The sequence below is a fragment of the Ursus maritimus genome, unplaced genomic scaffold (assembly GCF_017311325.1).
Source record: "Ursus maritimus isolate PB19 unplaced genomic scaffold, ASM1731132v1 scaffold_5, whole genome shotgun sequence".
Classification (NCBI taxonomy): domain Eukaryota; kingdom Metazoa; phylum Chordata; class Mammalia; order Carnivora; family Ursidae; genus Ursus; species Ursus maritimus.
In genome coordinates, this window is record NW_024426663.1 from 31,450,525 (window position 1) to 31,459,809 (window position 9,285).

Below are 9,285 nucleotides of genomic sequence, written 5' to 3' on the forward strand. Positions count from 1 at the left end.
CCCTCTCCCTTTGCCACTCCCCATGTTTGTTCTCTCTCTCTCTCAATAAATAAACAAACAAACAAACAAACAAATAAAATCTTAAAAAAAAAAAGAAAGGAAAGAAAGAAAGAAAGAAAGAAAGAAAGAAAGAAAGAAAGAAAGAAAGAAAGAAAGAAACAACAGTAATTATAATCCACCGAATTTTGAAAGCCCTATATTTTGAAACACAGTCCCTGGAACATACTATACACTCAGTAGGAGTTTTAGTGAACTATCACCTTCCTAAATTTTTATAATCCTTATAAAACAGATATTATCTCCACTTACATAAAAAAGTTAAGCAACTTGCTACAGATCACTTGATAATAATTAGGAAAACTGGGATTTGAGTCCACATCTAAAGCTTATGCTGATTCTTCTGTATTTCACTACTTCAGTAGAGGACCTTTACTCACATCTCTTTACCTAACACTTTTGGGTTGTCCCTTATTTGCAATACACCATAGTTGGCATTGGAGATACGGTGACAAACATGATGGACACTGCCTTTATGAACCTTACATCCCTTCACAGAATAGATGGTCATTAAAAATTTGTTGACTTGGGGCGCCTGGGTGGCTCAGTCATTAAGCATCTGCCTTCAGCTCAGGGCGTGATCCCGGGGTCCTGGGATCCAGCCCCGCATCAGGCTCCTCCCCTGGGAGCCTGCTTCTTCCTCTCCCACTCCCCCTGCTTGTGTTCCCTCTTTCACCGGCTGTCTCTATCACTGTCAAATAAATAAATAAAATCTTTTAAAAAAAATTTGTTGACTTAACTATAATGGAAGGGAACAGTTTTTAGTGAAGACGACTGTGGTGAACTAACCAATGATTGCGATATTCTGAGTCTTATCAAAAGGAAGGAGAAAGACAAAAGAATAAGAAAAAGTGGAAGAAGTAGAAGAGGAAGAAGAAGAAAGGGGGTGGCGTGGAGAAGAAGAGAAGGAGGGAAGGAAGGAATGAGGGAACGAAGGAATAAGGGAAGAAAAATCTGTAAGTACTGACAGCCTAGAAATTTTGTCACACTTTTAATGTCCCTAGAAGCCTAAAGGGCCAGATATTTCATAATTAGAAGTTATAGTTTACACAAATACATACTAATATAAATCCAAATAAAGATTATGAAGTTGTTTCCATAAAAGGCTTTAGACCAAGATTTGGAAACTTTCATTCCCAAACTCTACTTAATTGAGAATTTCAATGAGTATATGTGTTCAAAAGCAAGCAATAAAGAAACTTTAATTGTCTGGTTTTATGTACATAAAATAACTATATGGGTCCCAAAATTATTTTCAAAAGAATCTTTATTGCACTTAACTAGTAATTTGTACCTAATGATAAATCACAAAATTTGGTAAGGACACAAGATAGAAGGGGAATTGGGGGGATGGGGTCAAGGGAATCTATGTGTCTTCTTGTGGGTCTACTAGCAGAGCAAGGAGCTTATAAAAGTAAAATTTTAAGAAACTCTTTTAAAGTAATGGATGGCCCATATTGTCATCTTAATCCACATTACCCTAAGCATATACTTATGTAAATGTGTATATATATATATATATATATATATATGTATATATATATATGTTTTTACATATTATGTATGTGTATATACATATATATAAAACTTCATTTTTCCCTCTTTTCGTGGTCATGGTCATGCTTTAAGACAGGGAGTTATAACAACAATGAAAATGAGAATAATAACAAATACTTCAGTAACTCTGTGTATCAGCCACTTTCCTGAGTGCTTTATTTATATTAATTATTATTAACATTAATATTACTTATATTAATTCTCATAACAGTTCTATAAGGAAGGCATGAAGAATCTGCATTTTACAAATGATGAAGCTTACAGAAACAGAAAAATTAAGTAACTGGCCTAAGTTCACACAGCCTGGAAGTGGCAAAGCTGGACTATGAACTTTGAAACCTGACTCCCAAGTACATGCTTGGGAGTCAATAACTGCACTGTACTCTCTTTAGCATTAGCATAATACGTATTGCATTGTATGTGACTGTTTAAGCTTCTGACACTCCATTGCAAAAGACCTTTCATACAACAAAGAGTTGTATTTATTTATTTATTTATTTCCCATTCACAGTTCCCAGCTGTGTTCAAATTTGTATCTTCTGACCTTGGGCAGTTTTCTCTGTGTCTTACCCAATCTTTTTTTTTTTTTTTTAATTTCAGGGATAATTTTTTAACTAGTACATGTAAGTGATAATTGGCCACTTAGCTTTAGGCAGATACTATAACTGACTGCCTCTCCTGCCAAAGCTCAAGAAATATTCACTGAGGGCCTACTCTATGCTAGGCAAAGAGCTAGGGATCCAAGAAAGCATGGGACACCTGGGTGGCTCCGTTCGTTGAGCATCTGACTCTTGGTTTCAGCTCAGGTCATGATCTCAGGGTTGTGGGATTAAGCCCCACATTGGGCTACATGCTGGGCATGGAGCTTGCTTGGGATTCTCTCTCTCCCTCTGCCTCGGCCTCTCCCCCCCCCCATGGTTCTCTCTCTCTCTCTCTCTCTCTCTCTCTCAAATGAATGGATAAATCTTAAAAAAAGAAAAAAGAAAAGAAAAGAAAGCAGACCCAAATAGAACCTTTCCAGATAATATATTGAGTGCTTGAGTGAGATCTGCAGAGGGTCCACTGAGAAAAGGGATAAGGTATGGAGTTTGGGTGCCCTCTATTCTGAACAAGGGAAGGAAGTGGCTTGAAGAAAGGTTATTCAAGCTAACAGGGCCAAGATTGTCAGAATAAGAATGGTGGTGAGATGGATCAGGAGAGGAAAGTTTAATTAAGCAGAAATCTTAAAGTACTGTGGAATATGGAGATTTGAAAGTTGGGGGAATTCATGAGCAGGTTGGCAGAAAATCCCAAGTTTCTACTGTCACCCAAGGTGACATCTCATAGGGGCTAAAAGTCTCAGCTACTTCTCTTCTTCTGCTGCTTTAGTTCAGTAGGGAAACTGCTGCTTGTTTGTTCCTAAAACTTCCTAGAACTGCAATCAGTAGCTACAGCCTCTCTTGCAGTTCGGAGCAAAGGTCTCCACAGGAAAGGGTGCACATGATTTAAGATGTCTTCTGCCCACCAAACCTGTTTTCACTGTTTAACTGTGTTTTTGTTTGTTTTCTTCCTCGCTGTTCCCCATTCCTCTCTTTAGGCCTCTCCCCAGCTTTGCAGAACCAGCTGGGAGTAGGTATGAGCTTTGGAATAATTTGTTTTTCTTTTAAAGGAATTACTCTCCTCAGGAAAAAAGAATGCTCGCACAATCTAGAAGCAGCCTATCTATAATCAGGAGTGAGCGTCCTCCATCTCTGAGATTCTTAGGGATTCTTAGCTGAGGTGACAGGTTCACAAAGGAGTCAATGAAAGACCAAGAAAGGAGGGGAAAGGCAAGAGGGAAGAATGAATTTTGACCCAAATATGAGCACTATTTTTTCTCCCTCAATAACAAACATGGTCCTGGTGTCAGTTGTTAAGAGGGGAGTGCACTGTTTATGACACAGGCTGTGTCCATGTCCCCATGTCTTCCTCCTGTTTACCATCATCCTCCCAATATCATCTTCTCCTTCCAGCTTTGGATGGCCCCCAGCTGAGAGACAGCAGAAGAAAATTATGATGGCAAGAGGGGGAGAAAGGAAGAGCTTGGAAGGAGTTAGATAAGATCACACCAGGCAAGTGTGAAACAAAACAAAGAAGGATAATGGCCCAAGGAGCAACCCCATCGAAAGAGAAGCTAAAGAGCAATTTCCCAGGGCTGCACACAGTAGGTAATATTTTAACACAAAATTACTGTCACTCATAGGTAAAAGTGGCCCAAGCAGTGTACAGGACCCTAACTATATCTGCTACAAATTGCAATAAATTTGGTTACGAGTAACAGAGAATCTCAACTAAAAGTGGCTTAAACAAAGTAAGCATTTCTTTCTTTCTTGAGTAAAGGAAATTGGAGACAAGCAGTCTAGGACTAGCAGGGCAGCCCAGGATGATTCCAAGAACCCCCCATCTGTCTGCTCCACCATCCTTAGAGTGTCTTCCATCCTCACGGTCACCCTGAGGTTCAAGATGGCAAGTAGAGCTCTGGCCTTCAGACCTTCATTTCAATCCTCTGGAAGGAGCAGAATAAAAACAAGAGGGGGAAAAGGGCCCTTTCCAGCGGAGTCCACTCCCTTTTCACAGTTTTTATCTCAGTGACCAGGAGTACAAGGCCATATCTAGCAACAAGGGAGCTGGGAACATAATCTTTATTTTCAGCAGCAATGTGCTCAGCTCAAACCTGAAGAAAGGCTCCCACTTCTCTATCATCTATGTTGTCCCTATACAGGGTGAGCACATGCTGAGGACCGAATACAGCTGCTGACTAACTCAAAAACAGGAAACAATTTTACTATTAAGAGTATGGGGGCATAGGAAAGGACATAAACTTACGATCAAAGATGTGTTATTTTGTAAACATGAGCTTAAAATGTCAGTGGAACTCTCATTAAAACCAAGACTTGACTTTTAGCTAAATCCACCAAAAATGTATACTATTACAAATGCTCCAATGTAAAGAAGAATCTGGTAAACTAGCAAAGCAGGCTGTCTTTTTAGAATAAATATTGGGCCTCAGTGGTCCTATTCATTGCTCTGTCTTCAGCACCTGTAACACTTAATGAATGAATGAGCTACAGCAACTTTCTAAATAGTTTATTGTCTTGATTTTCTCGTTATCCAGACTCCCTGCTTTTTCCTGTGCATTTTAAATACCTAGCATGTTCTACATGTGATTTTAACTCTGTACCACAATAGGTTCCCACTCTGAAGTTTCTTCTGCCTGTGAATGCTGCCTCCCTGAGAAGGTTTCCAGCTCTTTCCACATATGTCTCAGCTGGACTAAACTAAAGCTACAGTTAATGATGCTTCCAAAGGCTGTTCCTTTGGTGGTCCAGTGAACACTGATAAATCAGTCTTGGCTCATCCCTAAAATCTGACTTTTATCCCTCCATTTTGCACTTTCTAGGCTTTGGGTAATTTGGGCTATGTCAATGACAGCATGTTATGAGATGATCTTGGTAAAGTCTCCCTAGTTGGGTCCGAGCATATCTGGAGCTATTTTTTCCCTTCTCATAGAAAGTGAATAGGATTAGCAAACTACCCACTGTTCTCAAGAAAGGCACTGCCAAGGTCTCTGTGTTTCTTTCAGAAAGATAGACTGCTCATCTTCCCCAGGGGAAAACATAAAATATCTGCGAATATTCTGCTAATGCCTCTTTCAGACTACCGCTTGCTTGTTCTTCTGAAATATACGTCACTATAAATAATTTAGGAAGAAATCTGACCCATATCCACCACGAAAAGTTAAGAAAATTATAATTGATGTCACCATGGGCTAATAATTTTGCCCTCAAAAAAGGTAATGAAAGCAGTCAGGATGACCCCTCTCCTTCCCCGGTCCTTTATTGACAGAATTGTTCTGGAAACTCTAGGCTCTTGGCTCCAGGCTATGGACAGACCCCTATGTCTCTGCCCAACTCCTCACCAAGAGAAACATCTTCCTTTTGGAATCTGGGACTGGTTGGACCACCAGATAATCCCAGTTTTGGTAAAGAGCTCAAAGCACAGATGGCAATACCTGGCCATTGTGTGACATTGTGTTTAATAAGGAATAAAGTGACAGTAAAGCAGTCTGACTGGTCTCTGTCTTTAGGCGGCCTTCTCACTGCTACAAAAAGAAAAAGAGAAATATAGTTTGGTACAGAGAAGGAAGGCACCCTGATTCTGACAGGCCTTGGGTACAGTGGAGGTGCTCCTCTCCACTCTTTCCTTGCGTGAGTCTGACAGATCCACTTCCATCGGGTCCACTCTTCTCCAGCAGGCCCAGCTGAGGCTAAAACTTCAGCCTGCCTCTTTAGTTGATCCTGTTCTTCCTTTACCATAGGAAAGGAGTAGGACTGTCTTGGTTTGGGTTCCCCAAAGGCAAAGACTGAGTCAAAAACTGGGGTGCAATGACTTCTTTGGGGGATGACCCTGGAAAGTCAGAATAAGAATGCAAAGTGTAGAAGGGAAGGAAGAAAGGCCAATATCCAGCCAGTTACATTGTGGGCAAGTGGGGCTCAATCCTGCTGGGGACCCTCTGAAGAGCCTTGTAGAATGAACCTCTGAAGGATGGCCAGGTGAGGTGGACCATTTATTCACAAGCCTGAGTCCCTCTTTGGTTTAAAAATGCCTTCTGGAGCATACTTCCAGCTGTGTGTGTGCACACACTGAGATACTGAGGCTTTGGAAAAGCCCTGAGGCAAAAAAAAAAAAAAAAAAAAAAAAAAAAAAAAGTTGAAAGACCGGACAGTGGGCACTTGAAGAGAGAAACTTTCAGCCTACCAGGAATTGTGGACCACACTTGCAGCTGAAGGTGGCACATGAGTAAGAGATGTGACCACAAGTAACTTGTCTACTACGAGGACTGCATTATGGGCTACCATACCAGTCTTCTCATTCTTTTACCTTCCCACTGGGCCTCTTTTGATTACATCCCTAAGGTACGTAAGGAGATGGCCTGAAACTGTTCCCCCTGAAATTGTTATGATTCCCTCCCCATGGCTAGGCAATAGTACGCCATTCATCAATCACGTTCTAAAGGTGTCTCATTTTCTCACTCTGGTTTTCCTTGGCCTCTGAGTGGGCCTGGCCCCTGTAACTGGTAGCAGTTAACATTTGTAAGCTTGCAAGTACTCTAGCTTGCAAATGGAAAGTGATCAATATATATTTGTTGATGATTCTAACAGGGAAACTCTAACTCTTAGAAATACTGTTAAGCGGGAACTTGACTAGTCATATGAAATCAACAAACATTTCTTGCAATAAGTACTTCAAAGAAAGGAAAAGAGAGCAGATGGGTAGTTAAATGGAAATTCATGGAGCTTTTATGCACAGATGGAGTCACTATGTTTCCAGTATCTAAAATCTCATCTTTGGCAGACAGAAGAGTCATATTATCTCTGGGTGGGGGAGGAGGGTTAGGCTCTAAAATCAGTGTAAAAATGGAATTCCAGTAAAATCTCAGGCTTTTTTTTTTTTAAACAGCGTGGGGTGGGAAAATATCAGATTCAAAAAATCTCTTTACATTTCATAAAATATAGTGTGCATATTTTGTTTTTACATATTTGACAGAAATTCTTATGCACACTAGGTCTGAAACCCCTGACTATTCAAAGAGTCTACCTAAAGATAGTTAAGCATTTTTAATCTTTCTGCCTTTAAGATTTAACTATTGAATCCTAAAAGGAATGGGAGGTAGGTGGTGAATGCTACTATGCTCCTGCTTGCCTACAGGGTTGCTCTAATCCTTGTCACTCCACTCTATGCTATTAGATTTGAGATGTGCTTGTCAGTATTCACCCATCATTGGTGAAATGTTCTGCAGATACTTTCTTCCAGCTGGTCATGTGTCCTTTGACTTGGCTTATGGTGATTTTTGTCATGCAAAAAGATCTTTAAAATTTTTTTAATGCAGTCTTTTCTTTCACTGCATATGTATTTTGAATTATAGGTAAAAAGCCTTTTCCCACATGCATGTTGTAAAGAAATTCATCTGCATTTTCTTTTAGTACTTATTTGGCTTTATTCTTTACATCAAGATCTCTACTTCCTTTGGAGTCTATTCTTGTGTGCAGTGTGAGGTGTAGATACAATTTTATCTTTTGTCAAGTGGTTATATTCTGGTTTTCTTAGACACAAAACACTGTGTTCTCTGCAGCCACACATCTGTAAGCTCTCTCAGAGGGTGAGTCACTTCTGCCAGTAGTGAATCACATGCTTTTTTTTTTTTTTTTTTTTTTTTTTTGGCTTCAAAGGGTACTATTCTCTGAAACTGTTTACAGATTCTAGGGGTGTACCTTATCTGGAGTCCTAGTGCTTCATGAACAGAATATTGTATTTGGAAAGCACTTTTCTGATGGTCCAGCCCTGCTCAGTGATTGTGGAAATCGTAAATAAGGTAAATGATATGTTTCCCATGTTTTAAGGAGTTCATCTGGTGGAAGCACATGTGGGGTAATTAGAAAACAATTGAAAGCAGCATAGAATTAGTGAAATGTACATTTTGGTTACTGCCTACGACCAGAAGGTATTTCTCTGCACTAAGACCATGGATGTTTATGGAGGAGCTGTTTTTGAATAGCTCATTTCCGCTGCAAGTAATGGAGAACCTAACTCATAGAGGTTAAATGTATTTTTCCCTTCTTATATCAAGAAATTTGGAGGTAGATGGTTAGGAGTATTGGTTTGCCAGCTCAGTGTCAGGGATAGCACCTCTACAATTCTGTTGACCTTTGGCACATGGGTCCAAGATGGTTGCTGAAGCTCCAGGTATCACATCCAGGTTTTGAAGAGTAGCAGAACATGCCACCTCAAAATATGCCACTTTGGCATAAAAATTATTTTGATTTAGAGACACTTGAAAAATAGCAGATCGAAAAGGGGCATTCCGACTTTGCCTTTTCTTCTTGAAAGCAGGAGATACAACTCCCATGTGAACGATGCTCTCCTTATGCCAGGAGGAAAAGAACATTCTTATGACCAATGAGAAGCCACTTTCCTCCTTATGCCAGGAGGAAAAGAACATTCCTATGACCAATGAGAAGTTGAGGCCAAGGAAAATCTGTGCAAACAGATGTTGTTAAAATAACCCTTATCTTCCTTTAGCCTTCCCATATGTTTTAGTTACTTTTTCATCATTATTACTCTTTATTCAACCTAGTATAAAAACACTCGGATCCAACCACTTTTTTGGGACTTCATTTTCCTATGACGTTTCCTTGTAGATGTATATACAAAATTTGCACACCTTTGTCCTCTTAATCTATCTTATGTCAACTGAAGAGACTAGCTGGCGACCCTAAAAGGGTGGAGGAAAAGTTTTGCCTCTCCTTCAGTTCAAAGGAAGAACAAGATGAGGGTGCATACCAGTTGCATCTATCTCTTTAATAAGAAAAAAACTTGCCCTAAACTTCTTCAGAAGCCTTCTGCTTATGTCTCCTTGGTCAGAACTTGATCACATAGCCGCCATGAGATAGAGAAGCAGGGAAAAAGAATAGTTAAGTTTTGCAAACTTTATCAGGAGAAACTGCAAGGGAGAGGTGTTTAGGAATGGCTACTCAAGTCAGCCAGTCAGTGGAGCCAGCCACAATGGAGTCTCTCTTTTCTGCTTGCTGAAAGCAGTGCCTGGTATGGTACAAATCCGAAAATGCAAGGCCAGATCTTGTAAAATCTAAGAAG